Source organism: Mirounga angustirostris, unplaced genomic scaffold (assembly GCF_029215605.1).
Source record: "Mirounga angustirostris isolate CCGP_5_RB_7025 unplaced genomic scaffold, mMirAng1.0.hap1 SCAF_17, whole genome shotgun sequence".
Lineage (NCBI taxonomy): Eukaryota > Metazoa > Chordata > Mammalia > Carnivora > Phocidae > Mirounga > Mirounga angustirostris.
The window spans coordinates 38,469,967-38,488,031 of NW_026991725.1; the positions used below are offsets into that span (position 1 = coordinate 38,469,967).

The window sequence follows — 18,065 nt, forward strand, 5'->3', positions numbered from 1 at the left end:
AGTTGGGGAACATCTGGAGAGTACTAGTGGGCAGATACCCACAGATAAGATAACCTTTGTAGAAGTCCAGTCTCCCCAAGGACAGATGCCAGCACTCCACTGGAGGAAAAAAAAATACAAGTTTGGACCCATTGAAGAGGGTAAGAGGAACTTTGCCAGCATAACCTCACCCCACCCCACCCCAAGGCATCACAGCAGTCAAGCTGAACTAGCCTGCCGTGACCTCTCTCGAGGGGAAAAGGGAGAGGGTGAGTGAGTGCCTGGCTTCCCCAGCTGTGTGGGACACTTACTGGAAAAAAACATTTCCCCACAGCAGCAACCAGACTTTTGAAGCAGGTTCTCCATGACAGGAGTGAGGGAAGAAACCAGGAAAGAAGCAGATTAGAGTATCAAAGGGCATGAAAGGGATTTGGTTCTTGCTTGACTGCATTCAGGACTCCAACAGGAAACTCTGCGAGTGAGCTGATGAGAAAACCTCACCCAAGGAACCTCCTGCCTGGACTGCGGGAACCCTAAAGGCCCCGTGTTTAACACCCACACCTCCCTGCCCACTCTGCAGCCAGCTCCCTGGGCACATTCCCAAGTGTCGTGGCAAGAGCAAGGTCTGGCAAACAAGGAAGGAGTGCACTCCCAAAACAGGCCAGACTCTATGGGAAATGAAAACTACAAACTTGAGCTACAGCGCCGCCTTCTGGAAAAGAAGAGAGGTTCCCAACAGCCAGTGAGTTGTAAGATAGACATAGAAACCTAAGAATTCTGCCACAAAAGGGAGCAAGAAGCAGGTGTATCCATAAAAGGTTGGAGAAAGCCCCAGATAAAAGCAGAACCAACGAAAAATATCTCCTACCTGAAGCCAACTCGTAAAGATTGGAGGAGGTGATTGCTACTTCAAATGTGAAAACAGCAACACAAATCTCTAAGGGAATATCAAGAATCAAAGACACATGACTCATCAAAAGAAAACAATAATCCTCAAGTAACCAAACCAGACACAAAATTCTGTATTCTACCTGATAAAGAATTCAAAATAGCTGTTTTGAGGTCTCAAACAAGAAAACACAGAAAAGCAATTGAACAAAATCAGGAAAACAATACATGGACAAAATAAGAAATTTAAAGAGGAGATAGAAATCATAGAAAAAAAGAATCAAATATAAATTCTGGAGCTGAAGAATTCAATGAATGAAATTTTAAAATGCAATAGGAGAGCATCACAGCAGAATAGACCAAACAGAAGATAGAATCAGTGATGTACAGGTTAGGAATTTTGAAATAATCTCAGAAGAGAAAAAAGAGATAAGAATGAAAAAGAGCAAAGAAAGTCCACATGGTCTATTAGACCCCATCAGAAGTACAAACATCAGAATAATTGGAGTTCCATAAAAGAAGAGAGGTAGTCGGAGGCAGAAAGTTTACTTAAAGAATAATAGCTGAAAACTCCCAAACCTGAGGAGAGACTTAGACATCCAATGGGTTCATGAAACTAATAGATCATTATCTCAATGCAAAATGACCTTCCCCAGGACACATTATAATAAAACTGCCAAAATTCAAGGACAGAGAGAATTCCTAGAAGCAGTGAGAGAAAAAACGATTATAACCTACAAAGGAACCCATGTTAAGTTATCAGCAAATTTCTCAGCACAAACTCTGCAGACCAAAAGAGAGTGGAATGATATATTCAAAATGTTGAAAGAAAGACTTTATCTTGTGAAATTATCGTTCAGAAATAAGGTAGAAATAAAGACATTCCTAGACAAAGAAAAGCTGAGGCAGCTCATCACCACTATAACTGCCTTACAAGAAATGTTGAAAGAAGTTCTTCAAGCTGAAATGAAAAGATGCTAATTAGTAACATGAAAATATACAACATACTGGCAAAGATAAATATACAGTTAGATTTAGAAAACTATAATTCTGTAATATGATAGTGTGCTAGCCACTATGGTATAAATGTTAAAGAGAAAAAAGTATTAAAAATTACCATGACTAGGGCCCCTGTGTGGCTCAGTCAGTTCAGCATCCAACTCTTGATTTTGGCTTAGATCATGATCTCAGGGTTGTGAGATCAAGCCCCGCATCAGGCTCTGCACTGGACGTGGAGCCTGCTTAATATTCTCTCTCTCCCGGGCGCCTGGGTGGCTCAGTTGATTAAGCGACTGCCTTCGGCTCAGGTCATGATCCTGGAGTCCCGGGATCGAGTCCCGCATCGGGCTCCCTGCTTGGCAGGGAGTCTGCTTCTCCCTCTGACCCTCCCCCCTCTCATGCTCTCTCTATCTCATTCTCTCTCTCAAATAAATAAATAAAATCTTTAAAAAAAAAAAATTCTCTCTCTCCCTCTCCCTTTGCCCCTCCCCCCACACACTCCCACACGCTCTCTCTCAAAAAAATTTGATTTTTTTAATCTATGTTTTATGAAGGTCTCATGGTAACCACAAAGCAAAAAACTCTGGTAGGTTCACAAAAGATAAAGAGAAGGGAATTAGAGCATACCACCATGGAAAATCACGAATTCATAAAAATAGGCCCCAAAAAAGGAAAAACAGAACAATAATACTACAGAACAGCCAGAAAGCAATTACAAGACCAGTGCTCTAACCCCTGAGCTATGGAGCCCAGAAAGCAATTAATAAGATGGCATTATTAAGTCCTTACATATCAATCGTTATTCTAAATGTAAATGGATTGAATTCTCCAATCAAAAGGCACAGACTGGCTGAATAGATAAAAATAAGACCCAACTAAATGCTGCCTACAAAAGATTCATTTCAGTTTTAAGGACACATATAGGCTCAAAAGTGAAGGGATGGAAAAAGATATTCCATGCAAGTGGAAACCAAACTAAAGCTGGGGTAGCTAGACCTATATCAGACAAAATAGACTTTATGCCAAAAATGGTAACAAGAGACAAAGAAGGTAATTCTATAATGATAAAGGGTTCATTCATCAAGCAGATACAACAATCATAAATATATATGTACCCAACATCAGAGTACCAAAATATATTAAGCAAATACTAAGAGATATAAAGGGAGAAATAGAGAACATAGTAGAGGACATCAATAATAGTAGAGGACTTCAATACCACACTTCCAACAGTGGATAGATCATCCAGATATAAAGACAACAACGAAATGTTGGACTTGAAACAAATAGACCTAACAGACATAGAGAACATTCATCCAACAGCAGCAGAATACACATTCTTTTCCAGTATACATGGACAATTCTCCAGGATAGGTCATATGTTAGGCTAGCCTCCAGGGAACCCTTAAGACAGCTTCCAGACTAAATTTCATTTATTTATTTTTTTTTAACTTTTTTTTTTTTTAAGATTTTATTTATTTATTCATGACAGACAGAGAGAGAGAGGCAGAGGGAGAAGCAGGCTCCCCGCAGAGCAGGGAGCCCGATGCGGGACTCAATCCCGGGACCCTGGGATCATGACCTGAGCCAAAGGCAGACGCTTAACCATCTGAGCCACCCAGGCGCCCCTAAATTTCATTTAAACAAGAAGTTCAGCAACAAAAAGTTGGACTGTTAACTATTTTACACAAAGAGTATGTGCTACCTATAAGTAAATGATAAAGAATAATAATAAAATGCACACTTTTGTGCCTTCCAGCTTATGAAGAAAATTTCTTTAGTTCTTTTTTAACTCTTGTTTCCTGATTTAAATGTAACATATATTCACTATAGAAATTTTGCAAGATCCAGAAGGTAGAAAACAAAAATCACCACAATCCCGTTACCTTACTGCTAATATTCTGGTAACAATGTTTCCCTGTTTTTTCTGGATGTATATTATTTTTTCTGAAATTGAGATCCTATTATACAAATTGTCTTCTCTTTTCCATCATGACCATTTTCCTTAGAACATCTAATTTCTTACTATCCTTTCATCCCCAAGATTCCAAGAAAACAATCCCTAAATATACTTACTTTTGAACTAAGAGTTGTTTTTTCAAAAGAAAAAAAAAAAGCAGAAGCAGGAATTGATAGATGGGGGAAATCTTTCTTGTATGGCTTCTACCTGAAACATAAATTAAATTAAGAGGTTGATAAAGGGCATCCTGTGTGTCTGGCACAGGGCAGTATCTGGAGAGTAAATGTTGATTGATGATTGAGTCTCACGAGGCTGAAAGTATCTCTGGAGATAAGAGGGAAAATAAAAGCCAGCACTTCCGTGATAAACAAAAATACCCAGAAGCTTTCTTTAAGCCCAAATCAAGTTCTGGGTCCAGGATGAATTCTCAACACATACCAAGAGGACTTGGGGCCTGTGCCTTGTCATTGAATCTTATTTCATCATTATTTACCCAGAGGATAAGGCACTGTTCTGAATGCTTTGATGGAGGCAATGAAAAAGCCAGCATGGATATTGCTCTAAAGGAGTCAACAATCAGGTGGGGCAGGTAGGGCATGTAGACAAATGACTCCATACCCTGTGGCTCCCTAAGTACAGTAGGTGTTCACGAACACAGTGATAGGAGACTCACAGACCTTTACTACTGGAAGGATCTTAGAGTGGAAAGAGACCTCAGAACAAGTGCTATCTCTTACTCTTACCAGCTGTCTATGTAATGGGACCAATAATATGTGTCTCCCTTGATTTTATGAAGAGTAAAGTGACAGTGAGCATAAACTATAAAGGTGTTACAAATGTAAGGTATAATTGTGAAGATCCTTCTCACTCTTCCCCATTTCCAAACTGAGAAACAGGGACACTGAGACTCAGAGGAAAAATAACATGTCTTGCCCAGTAAGTTAGAAACAAAGTGAGGACTGGAATTGTGGTCTCTAGACCCCAAGTCCAGAGTGAAACATGGGGTGTGCTTGCTAAGAGTAGGAGATGATCCTCAGCTCCTTCCTAACCCATCCCAGATTCAGGTGTTCCTTCTTTCCACTGTTTCTTATGGATCTTGCCCATTTCCCTTTGGATTGGCTATTGTCCCATGGAAACCTGAATAAAATTCCAAAGTAGGGTCAGGAAGTGCTTCCATGAATGAGCTTTGGATTCTGGGTCTTCCACCACCTCCATGGCTTCTAAACATTCACTGCAGATTCTGCTATACCTGACCCCATTGACCATGAACACGCTACCCAGGGGGATCAATGCTGTCAGCACAAAGCTTCCTGCCCTGGGTCCACATCCAGCTGCAACTGAGCTGCTGGAAACAAAATGGAAATTCATGCTAAAAATACAAATGGTGGGGTGCCTGGGTGGCTCAGTCAGTTAAGCGTCTGACTCTTGATTTCAGCTTAGGTCATGATCTCAGGGTGGTGAGATCAACCCCCGCATCAGGCTCCACACTAGGCATGGAGTCTGCTTAAGATTGTCTCTCTCCCTTTCCCTCTGCCTCTCTCTCTGTCTCTCAAAAAATAAAAAAATAAAAATGTTTTCTAAAAGTTTTCAAATAAATCATGCACTTTGTAAACTTTACATTTAGAGGTGTTTTATGATTTCAGTGATTAATACCGCTAGGACTATGTATACCAGGCAGGTAGATTTTGTTGCTCTTCATTTTATGAGGAAACTGACTCTCAGGGTCTGGGCCTAGCTCAAGGTCTCATGGCCAGTGAGTGCCAGAGTTAATGCAAATCCAATTCTCCTAACCCTTAGTTGGGGTCTCTGTTTCCTTACAACCTACCTCTGGCAGAATCTATTTCAGTTGCAGATCTCAGAAACTGACCTAGAACACACTTAGGCAAAAGTGGGCATGTATTAGAAAAATACTAGGATATTGTATATAATTCAAAGGCAATCCATGGGGAAAGCAAGGATACAGCTCAATCCTGGGGACAACTGGAACCAGACAATCAAATATGCCCTGGACCCTCTCTCCCTGCTCCTCTAATGGGCTCTATTATCTCTCTTTAGCAACAGCTTCCTCCAGGAAGAGGGACATAAGGCCACTGACATCTCTCAAGTCTACCATCTTATGGGTTTCCCTCCCAGAGAAAGCCCTACTCTCTGAGTCTTCATTAAAAGAAAAAGGAAGTCCTGGGAAGAACTGAGATTGTCCTGATTTTTATCAGGTGCCCATTTATGGACCATTCAATTATGACCAAGTGGGCAGGGTCATTTAAAATGGTGCCACATCCCCCTTCATTATAGACATGAGGCTGGGGGATATCTGAGGCTGAAAGTAATGGATGATTCTCACTTAGAACACAGGGATTGTAGGCATGAAAGTGGCTGAGACCACCCAGTGAGTGTATAGAAAGAAAAGAAGGAAGGGAGGGCAGAACCCTGGGGAGGGGGTAGGGATGAGATTTCAAGAGTGAAAAGGTGGAAACCTGGGAGGAAAGAGGAAATGAATGACAGAATATATAGATAGAAACCAGGAGAGCCCAGATTGACAGGAGCCAAGTGAGTTTGAAGGAGGAAGGAGAAACCAACCACATCGAGGTCCAACAAAATACACAAAGAATGGCCTTGGGATCTGGCAGAGCAAGGATCAAGAGTGATCTATCCAAATGTCATTTCAGTGGAGGTGGAGGAGTGGAAGCCAGTTGAAGATGAGGCAATGCAGACTGTAAGTGTAGTTCTTCAGGAACTTAGATAGGAAGGGTGGAAAAGCAATAGGAGATGAAGTGACAGAGGTGAGGGGACAGTCCCCTCTATCTTAACCACATGGGTTTTTGGAGCAGATACTCCTGGATATTAAACACTTTACATGCAACTCCCCATTAGGCAATCAAACATCACATCAAATGCTCATGCTATGCAATGTAAGAAACTATTTCTAATAATAATAGCTGATTTTATTGTCATAAATTACACAGATCTGACTCAAAGCTCACATTCTCACCCATTCTTCCTACAACTTCTCCATTGGTAAATGGAATGTCAAGGTGTAAATTATCCAGAGGGAGATGATAGAGCAACAGAGATAAGCTCCTCTTAGCCAACCCCCTTCTTGGGGCCTTTCCCTAAGGAAAAAATGGTCTCTTCTCCTATGTCTATTACCATCTACCTCCATTCCTACCAAGACTCTCTCCCATCTCTCTGAAGGAAACAAAGCCCTATTTAAATTATATTTTTAGGCACAACCATTAATTGTGGACCAAACAGCAATTCCAGACAACTGCAAGATCCAGTTGGCTGCCCTCTATCCTCATGACCCCTCCCCAAAGTGTGGATCTCCCCTTCTCCATTCCTTGAGCTATGGAAAACTTTAGGGCAGGCCATGAGGTCATGTGAAGACTGACTATATATCATACATAGGCAGAGCTAGACTCTGGGGATTTTTGCAGACTGATTTTATTTAGTGTGTCTCACAGCCATTGATCACCTGGCAGACTGTGGTGCCATAGAGAATAGGACCAAACAAAATAGCTGTGTCAACCGGCATTGGCCTCCTGCAAATGAGAAGAATGTAGGACCAAAGTCCCCTCCTCCAATCTCTCATAAAAATAGGTTCCCCTCTAGTTCAGACACAGCCAATGCCTGTGACCTCACTTCAAATACAGCTGTGAGGTGTCGGGTTGCTGACACTCACCTGACTCACACATCCCTGTCCTTTGTCACATCCCCCTTGTTGAGTTTCTCAACAGTGTTTTTCTCCCTGTCTATCCCTGATTTTTAGAGCAGGTAGATGAAATAAGACCTTCCATCTGTTCCCACTAATAAAATACCAGGTGTAAAGGAATATTCTCTCTGAATTAAGAACTTTCCACGTTGAACTATTAACTTGAAGTTTACCCTTTTTCTTCCTTTTTCCCTTCTCTCTCTAAATCCCTTCTCCTACAATTCCTCTCTGCCCAGCCCAGCCCACTGTCTCCTCTCTTTCCACGTTACCATCATCCCTTTTCTCAGTTCTAATCCCTCTATTCCCCATCTCCTTTCTTTCCATGGTCAAGACTACAAAAGAGGCACCAAGGGCACAAAGTTTAAGAAAGCTTGAACGACCCTGACTGTGACTGTCCCTAACCACCTCTCTTGCCTCACCCTAGACCCGTTCCCATTCTTTATTTCCATCCCCATATTTCTATCTTTATATCACTCAAACAAGTATTTTTCTCCCATCCTTATATACTCCTTTGCTCTTTTGACCAGCTGGTGGAATGTTTACTCTTTATATACATAATAACTACTTTATATAGAATACCAATTCAGCTCTTGTATTAAAAAACCAATGTAAGGAGCACCTGGGTAGCTCAGTCAGTTAAGCATCTCAGATCTTAGTTTTTGTTCAGGTCATGATCTCAGATTCCTGAGATCCAGATCCTGTCAGGCTCCACTCTCAGTGGGGAGTCTGCTTCTCTCCCTCTTCCTCTCCTGCCCCTCCCCCGGCTTGCGTATGTGCGCACTCTCTCTCTCTCTCTCTCTCAAATAAAGAAATAAATCTTTTTTTAAAAAAAGAAATACACATATTAAAAAGAAAAAAGCCAGTGTAAGTACAGCATACACGAGACAGAAATGCATTTATCTTTCCTCTAACATCCAAGGGTAAGCAGTTCAAGGCTGACATGGCAGCTCCTACTAGCCCATGGCTCTGTGATCCTCAGGACCTGGCTTCCATCTCAAGGTCAGAGGTGGCTGCTTCAGCTTCCTCTACCACCTCCACTCTCCAGAAAGAGGAATAAAAGAAGGGGAGGAGAGAGTTTGCTCTTTTCTTCTTAAGGGCATGACTCAGTTGTAGACAAGGCTTCCCCTCACACATCCTCGCGACCAGAACTTAGTTATGTCACTGCATCTACCTGCAAGAAAGCTGGGAAATGTGATTTTTTTACTCCCCAGTCATGTGTCCAGCTAAAATTTCTGTCACTGTAAAACCAGGAAAGAGCAGATATTTGGGGATTAACTAGCAATCTTTTCCACAATTATATTCTAAGCAGAATATCAATAGTAAGGAAAGGAAAGTAATAACTATCCTTCTTTTATCCTTTTCTAAACAGGACTCGTTGCATTTTAGATAATCATTCACAGAATCTGGGGCACCTGGGTAGCTCAGTCAGTGAAGCGTCTGCCTTCGGCTCAGGTCATGATCCCGGGGACCTGGGATCAAGCCCCACATCGGGCTCCCTGCTCCGCGGGAAGCCTGCTTCTCCCTCTCCCACTCCCCCTGCTTGTGTTCTCTCCCTCGCTGTGTCTCTCTCTGTCAAATAAATAAATAAAATCTTTGAAAAAAAAAATATGGATTTCCCCAGACCTGACGAATGTCACACTATCCACCAAGACCAAGGCAGCACATGCAGTGGGTTTGAATAAATGCTTCTAAGGTGGAGAAATAAAGATAAATGTTTGCACATGTACAAAAGACATGTAGGAGAAGGCTCACAGCAGTGCTGTTCACAACAGATTAAAACCAGGAACAGGCCAGGCCTCCTGCAGTGGGAGAACAAATGAAAAAATTGTGATCTATTTACTCATCCGAACATATACAACACTCAAAGCAACAACGTACATCAATACACAAAAATAATGAAGAGTCTTAGCAATATAATCTTAAGTCAAAAAAAACTAAAGTGGGGGGCCTGGGTGGCTCAGTTGGTTAACTGTCTGACTCTTTAATTTCAGCTCAGGTCTTGACCTCAGGGTTGTGAGTTCAAGCCCTGCACTGAAGAAAATAAAATAAAATAAAAGATGTATCTTTAGAAATGCATACAAATGCAACAAAACTACCTAAAAAGATGAGAGTGATGGACACAGGAATGAGGATGATCACAACCTCAGATGGAGGAATGGAAGGGGTGGGAGGTGGAAATATGGTTAAATGTATATTATTGTCAAGGGCCTTAACTTTTGCTTTAGATTCTTATTACATTATAAGGAGGGAGGAAGGAAGGACCATTCATGGATGAGTAATGAATGTGTCAGAATTCAATTATTTTGATTATCCCAATTCTATGTACTCTGAGGTCCAATTTAAAGAAAAAATTGGCTAATAGATGCATAAATGGTTTGGTATCCTTGTATTATCAGCTCTTAGAAGGAGAGATTGAATTTTCTTTTCCCAGTTTTGATACTCAGTTGTGTGCCTTGAGGAGAAAATCACAAAGGTTAGCATGAAGGAACCCAGAGTACCTTCTGCTTCTCCTGAAAAATACATGAAATTGAATACACTGATCCCTGCAAGCAGGTGGCAGGCTATGTAAGAGGGGTTGCGGGAATAAGACCATGGCCAAGTGTGATTCCAGCAAAGACAGATCCTCAAAAATATGATGCCTCCCACACAGAGATGTGTGTGCATATGCACACACACACACACACACACACCTGTTGCTGACTATAGAAAAAATCATTTATGTGGAAAAGAAGTTAAGCTACACAGAGAGGAGAAAGAGCAGAATGGGGCAGCTGAGAAGAGTACAAGTAAACTTTGCTGACTTTCTCATTTTGTCTGGACCTCCCTGTCTATTGGGCAAAAGAAGCTCATCTCCCTGGACTATGAGCTTAGCAGTTCTCCAATGCACAGTTGTCAACTTCTGAGACCCTACCGGGGAAAAATGTAAATGTCCACAAGGAGGAGAACCTGAGCTGCAAAGAGCTTTGAGCCCAGTAGAGGGCCGGCGCCTGCCTGGATGTTCAGTTGGTCCCATGGTCAGCAGTTGCTGGCCATACTGATGGGGACTGAATCTCAGCTCTGTCTGCCATCTCCACGACCTCAGTATTGAATTTAATGTCCCTGAACCTTGCCCCCACCATCCATATGATGGGAAGAAGAGTAGCCTTCTCCAGAGGATTATTGGGTAAGGTTAAATTAGATAATACATGCAAAAGAGTCTGGCACATCATGGTCATAGTAAAAGTTCATTCATTCATTATTCATCCTTGTCTCTCCCAGAAAGCATCTAATAAAGAAGTTGGAAGAAGACAAGGCAGCAAGAAATCTGGTATCATGGAGAGTTGCCCACTTGGCCTTATAGAGAATCTCCCTCATCGGAAGCTATTTGTCAACTGTCAACAATGTGACCCCTTGGGGTGCTGGGACAGGGGAAGACACCATATGGGGGCCTTTCTCAGGAAAGAAAAGTTGGTGCTTGGAGGCCCCTTCCTGAGTAAAACCCTCCCTGCCTCCCACCTTCCTCCTCACCTCCAGGCGGATGGATTTGGTCACCCCCTTCTCCAGACTTGGAGCATGCTCAGTCCATATTATCCACAGTAATAACTCCCCATATTAAGCACTCAGTATATACCAGGCACTGGGATGAGCAATTCCCATGCCTTCTGTCATTTAATCCTCACAATAACCCTATGAAGGAGGAAAGTGAAGGTTAGCAAAGTAAATTAATATATCAAGTTGCAAAGACAAAAAATGGCAGAGCTAGAATTCAAACCCCTGTCTGCTGGCTCCAGTGTTTTTAGCCCCTGCACCATACTGTCTGTCTCCCTTACATCCCATCGTGGTCCTTATATCACATGGTGTATAAATCCGTTAGTCATTCCTAATGGGCTGTCAGCTCTTCAGAGGCAGGAACTTCAGAGGACAGGCTCTTTTATCTGTTTATCCCCAGCACCTAGCACAATGCCTGGCTAAGAATGAATGAATAAATGAAGGAAGGAAGGAACAATCTTCTCCAAAGTCAAGGAAGGAGACAGCACCACTGTTCCTCCTAAGTCACTATGACTCATAACCTCTATTCCATCCAAGTTTTGAAGGGTGAGGAGAGGGCAGGTGACTGCATGTATAGGTTGCACCTTCCCTGAAGTGCGCTTCTCACTCACATAAGAGCCCAGAGCTTAGCCATGGGAATGGCACCAAGCCCTTCACTATAAGAGAGATGTTTGCTGGATCTTTAATTCTAGAAAAGCCATCCATCTTCCATTTCACAACTTTTTGCAGCATTAAATCCTATAGAAATTATTCTGGATATTTCCTTCAAATCCATTGAACTCAGCCATTCTCCTGTTTCATATTCGTTACTAGGTTATAGATTATTTCCTTAGTGACCCCAAATGAAACTGCCACTTAATCCCCACATGAGGTTCAGCTCAAAATTTCAGAATGAAAGTAGTATATTGGTTAAGAGTACAGAATCTGAAGTCACATATTCCTAGGTTCAAATTCCAACCTGCTATGTAAGCTTTTTAAAATTCTCTGATCCTGGGGCGCCTGGGTGGGCTCAGTCATTAAGCGTCTGCCTCAGCTCGGGTCATGATCTCAGGGTCCTGGGATCGAGTCCCGCATCAGGCTCCCTGCTCAGTGGGAAGCCTGCTTCTCCCTCTCCCTCGGCCTGCCATTCCCCCTGCTTGTGCTCTCTCTCTCTTTCAAATAAATAAATAAAATCTTAAAACAAAAAAACTCTCTGATCTTGTTTTCACTTCTGTAAAATGGATATAATAATAACTATCTCATACAATTATCAGTCAGATTAAATGAGATAATATATAAAACATTTAGCATAGTGTCTGGCACATAGTAAACACTCAATAAACATTCATTTTTAAAAGTTGGGTCTAGGGCGCCTGGGTGGCTCAGTTGGTTAAGCGACTGCCTTCGGCTCAGGTCATGATCCTGGAGTCCCTGGATCAAGTCCCACATCGGGCTCCCTGCTCGGCGGGGAGCCTGCTTCTCCCTCTGACCCCCACCCCCTCATGTGCTCTCTCTCTCATTCTCTCTGTCTCAAATAAGTAAATAAATAATCTTTTAAAAAAAAATAAAAAATAAAAGTTGGGTCTAATATAAATGGCCAACAGACACATGAAAAAATGCTCAACATCACTCGGCATCAGGGAAATACAAATTAAAATCACAATGAGATACTACTTTACACCAGTCAGAATGGCTAAAATTAACAACTCAGGAAACAACAGGTGTTGGCAAGGATGCGGAGAAAGGGGAACCCTCTTACACTGCTGGTGGGAAGGCAAACTGGTGCAGCCACTCTGGAAGACAGTATGGAGGCTCCTCAAAAACTTAAAAATAGAGCTACCTTACGACCCAGCAATTGCACTACTAGGTATTTATCCAAAGGATACAAACATAGTGATTCAAAGGGGCACATGCACCCCAATGGTTATAGCAGCAATGTCCACAATAGCCAAAATATGGGAAGAGCCCAGATGTCTATCCACGATGAATGGATAAAGAAGATATGGTATATGTATATGTGTGTATATATATATATACACACACACACACACACACACACACACAATGGATTATTACTCAGCCACCAAAAAAATGAAATCTTGCCATTTGCAATGATGTGGATGGAACTAGAGGGTATTATGCTAAGCAAAATAATTTAGTCAGAGGAATAAATATTATGATTTCACTCATATGTGGAATTTAAGAAACAAAACAGATGAACATAAGGAAAGGGAAGGAAAAATAAAATAAGATGAAAACAGTGAGGGAGACAAATCATAAGAGATTCTTAACTATAGGAAAAAACAAACAGGGTTTCAAATTGAGGGTTGCTGGAGTGGGGGGTGGGGTGGGAGGGATGGGGTGACTGGGTGATAGACCCTGGGGAGGCTATGTGCTCTGGTGAGCGCTGTGAATTGTGCAAGACTGTTGAATCACAGAACTGTACCTCTGAAACAAATAATGCAAACAAATAATAATGCAATCTTCTTTTTTAAGAAAAAAAAAAAGAAGAAGAAGAAGAAGGTAGCAGGAGGGGAAGAATGAAGCGGGGGAAATCGGAGGGGTAGACGAACCATGAGAGATGATGGACTCTGAAGAACTAACTGAGGGTTCTAGAGGGGAGGGGATGGGAGGATGGGTTAGCCTGGTGATGGGTATTAAGGAGGGCACATTCTGCATGGAGCACTGGGTGTTATGCACAAACAATGAATCATGGAACACTACATCTAAAACTAATGATGTAATATAGGGGATTAACATAAGAATTTAAAAAAAAAACAGGGTTTCTGGAGGGGAAGTGGGCAGGAGGATTTGGTAACTGACTGATGGGTATTAAGGAGGGCACTTGATGAAATGAGCACTGGGTGTTATATGCAACTGATGAATCTCTAAATTCTACCTCTGAAACTAATAATATACTATATGTTAATTGAATTGAATTTAAATAATTTTTTTTTAATTGGGTCTAGTACAGGGACATCTAAGGCGGTTACACAGGTGCTGGTACTCCCAGGATAGAGTCCAGCTCACTCTAACTTTAGGGTTTCCTCAGATTACCACAAACTCCCTGACCACTCATCTAAAAGTTTAACCTGCTATGAATCCTGCCCACATACAGAGATCTCAGAGCCATTCCACTGCCTCATTCTTAAACATGAAGGTAACCAAGAATCCTTAGGCATTGTTATTTAAAAATCTGCCACATGAAAGAGAAAAACCAAAATAAATAGCAAAATTGACCTAACAAAGCAGAGATAATTTAAGGAACAAGAGAAAATTTTTAAAACTCAGAAAGATTTGAGAAGATACTGCATCTGTAATACAAAGGTATAAAAAGGAATTGAGCATAGTCGTTCCTCAAAAAATTAAAAATAGAATTACCATATGATTCAGCAATTTCACTTCTGGGTATATGCCCGAAAGAATTGAAAACAGGGTCTCAAAGAGATATTTGTACACCAATGTTCATAGCAACGTTATTCACAATAACCAAAAGGTGGAAGCTACCCAAGTGTCCCTCAATGGATGAAGGATATACGGTGTGCACCCCTTTGTTTACTGCAACGTTATTTACAATAGCCAAATTATGGAAGCAGCCCAAGTGTCCATCGATAGATAAATGGATAAAGAAGATGTGGTGTGTTGGGCGCCTGGGTGGCTCAGATGGTTAAGCATCTGCCTTCGGCTCAGGTCATGGTCCCCGGGTCCTGGGATCGAGTCCCACATCGGGCTCCCTGCTCCTTGGGAGTCTGCTTCTCCCTCTGACCCTCCTCCCTCTCATGCTCTCTGTCTCTCATTCTCTCTCTCTCAAATAAATAAATAAATAAATAAATAAATAAAATCTTAAAAAAAAAAATAATGAAATCTTGCCCTTTGCAACAACATGGATGGAGCTGGAGAGTATAATGTTAAGCAAAATAAGTCAGTCAGAGAAAAGACAAATACCACATGATTTCTCTCATATGTGGAATTTAAGAAACAAAACAAACAAAGAAAAAAAGAGAGAGAAACCAAGAAACATACTCTGAACTATAGAAAACAACTAATGGTTACAAGAGAGGAGGTGGGTAGGGTGATAGGTAGCATAGATGATGGGGATTAAAGAATACACTTATCATGATGAGCACTGAGTAATGTATATACTTGTTGAATACTATATTTTACACCTGAAACTAATATAACCCTGTATGTCAACTATACCGGAATTAAAATCAAAAACTTAATTTTAAAAAAAGATTAACCAAAAAAAATTGGACAGAGAAAAAGAAAATGTGACCTGTACATACAATGGAATATTATTCAGCCTTTAAAAGGAAGGAAATTCTGGGCGCCTGGGTGGCTCAGTCGTTAAGCGTCTGCCTTCGGCTCAGGTCATGATCCCAGGGTCCTGGGATCGAGTCCCGCATCGGGCTCCCTGCTCAGTGGGAAGCCTGCTCCTCCCTCTCCCACTCCCCCTGCTTGTGTTCCCTCTCTCGCTGTGTCTCTCTCTGTCAAATAAATAAATAAATAAATAAATAAATAAATAAATAAATAAATAAAATCTTTAAAAGGAAGGAAATTCTGACATATGCTACAACATGGATGAGCCTTGAAGATACTATGCTAAGTGAAATAAGCCAGTAACCAAAAGACAAAGACTCTATGATTCCATTCCAATGAGCTACCTAGAGTAGTCAAATTCAGAGACTGAAAGCAGAATGGTGGTAGCCAGGGGCTGGGGTGGCAGCGAAGAAGGGGTTATTGTTCCTTGCATACAGTTTCCTTTTTGAAGATAAAAAGACTTTGGGAGATTGGTTTCATAACAAGGTGAATGCACTTAACACTACCAAACTACACACTTAAAAATGATTAAGGTGGCAAATTTTATATTGTGTATATTTTATCACAATTTAAACATTTTAATTGAGAACAAAAAAATAATTCTTGGAAATTGAAAGGAATGTTGCTAAAACTTTTAAATGCAATATGAAGACTTAAAGATGAAGTTGAGGAAATGTCTTAGTTCATAGAAAAAAAGGACAATGAGATATAAAATATGAGATTTTTTAAAAAGAGAAGAAGGAACAGGGGCACCTGCCTAGCTCAGAGCATGTGACTCTTGATCTCAAGCCCCATGCTGGGCATGGAGCCTATTTAACAAATAAATAAACTCACACACACACACAAAAAGGGACAATCCAGGAAGTACAACATCTCATTCCTTGGGAACTTCAGAAAATAATAATAATAATTAAGGAGAAGGAAAAAAGTCAAATCAAGAGAATTTCCCAGAGAGGAAAAATGATGCACAGTTTCAAACTAAAAGGGTCTACTGAGTGCCTAGCACAATAGACATAAAAAGGTATACAATTAGATAAATTAACATAAAACTTCTGAAAACCATGGATCAAGACAAAATCCTAAAAGCTGCCAAAGAAAAATAAATAATAATACAGCCCATTCCCAAAGCTGAGGAATTAGTCTGACAACAGATCTTTCGTTAGCAACACTTCCAATTAGCAATAATACCTCATGTTAGTGTACCAGAAGACAATTCAGTAATGGCTTCAGGCTTGCAGGAAAGAGCCTTCATTGTGAATCCCAAACTCAGCTGATACTGAGTAAGAATAGAACAAGCACATTTTCAGATATGCAAAGACTCAGAAAGTCCACCTCCCATGCCTCCTTTTTAAAGAAGTTATCTGAGGGCGCCTGGCTGGCTCAGCCAGTAGAGCATGTGACTTGATCCCAGGGTTGGAATTCAAGCCCCACGCTGGGTGTAGAGATGACTTAAGAATAAAAATTTTTTTAAAAAAAGTCATTCGAGTACATTCTCAAGTAACTTCCTCAAATACTTTCCTGAGGAGTAAACCAAGAAAAGTACGCCAAACTCATGAGGGAATAAACAGAGAAAGAGGAAGGTATGGACCACATGAACACAGAACCCACATAGGAATAAGTCTAAATAAAGGGAAATGTCAGGGTTACGGTTGTGCAGCAGGCCCAGAAAGCAACCAGCTCAGATTGGAGCAGAAAAATAAAGTCCTATAGCAGAGAGGTTTATGAGATTGTATAGAAGAAAACTTGGAAAATAAGCCTTGAGCATATGATGAAGCCCCAGAATTCAATCTGTAAAAGCAATTAGAAATTTAGTGAGGAAGGAAACATAAGAAAGTCATTATCTAAATACAAAAAAAAAAAAAAAAGAACGGTCCAGGGATGCCTGGATGGCTCAGTCAGCAGAGCATGTGACTCTTGATCTCAGGGTTGTAAGTTTGAGCCCCACATTAGGTGTAGAGATTATTTAAAAATAAAATCTTAAAAAAAAAAAAAAACAGTTTGTATCAGAACAGGAAGTGATTCAGATTCAAGAAAGGAATTAAATGGTTATCAAGGGAAAAGGAAAATGAAGAGATGGAAGATATAAAAGATACAATGAAGAAGGTATTTCCTCTCCCAACAAATAGAAAGGCCATCAGAAACTTCAGAGAAAACAACAAACATGTAAAATGGCAACGTACAGATTAAAACAGTGTATCATTTTAGCAATGGATTTTTTTTTTTTTAAAGATTTTTATTTATTTTTTTGACAGAGAGAGACATAGCGAGAGCAGGAACACAAGCGGGGGGGTGGGAGAGGGAGAAGCAGGCTTCCCGCAGAGCAGGGAGCCCGATGTGGGACTCGATCCCAGAACCCTGGGATCATGACCTGAGCCGAAGGCAGACGCTTAACGACTGAGCCACCCAGGTGCCCCTGGATTTTTATTTTTAAAAAGAATAATTTTTTTAGCTTGATGATATAAGCCTTTGAAAATGAAATGCAAACAATCATAACATGGTATTTGGCCCTGCAAGTAAACTGTGTTTGCCTAATAATAGCAGTTTAAATACTGGAGGTTTCGGAAGGGGTTCACATTTTAGAATAAATCTATAAAAATTACAGAAGATGCAGTGAGCCTGGGTGGCTCAGTTAGTTAAGCATTTGACTTTGGCTTAGGTGGTGATCCCGGGGTCCTGGGATCGAGCCCCTCGTCAGGCTCCCTG

General features: G+C 41.0%; 1 long non-coding RNA gene across 1 annotated transcript; it reads right to left on the bottom strand.

Moving 5' to 3' along the window:
* Positions 1-3,942: 3,942 nt before the first annotated feature.
* Positions 3,943-16,761, bottom strand: LOC135362930 (uncharacterized). The gene is made up of 3 exons (XR_010408394.1): positions 16,551-16,761; positions 11,043-11,201; positions 3,943-4,033 (listed from the first exon to the last, which is right to left on the bottom strand). It is a non-coding gene; the product is annotated as an uncharacterized LOC135362930 (long non-coding RNA).
* Between the last annotated feature and the right edge of the window lie 1,304 nt (positions 16,762-18,065).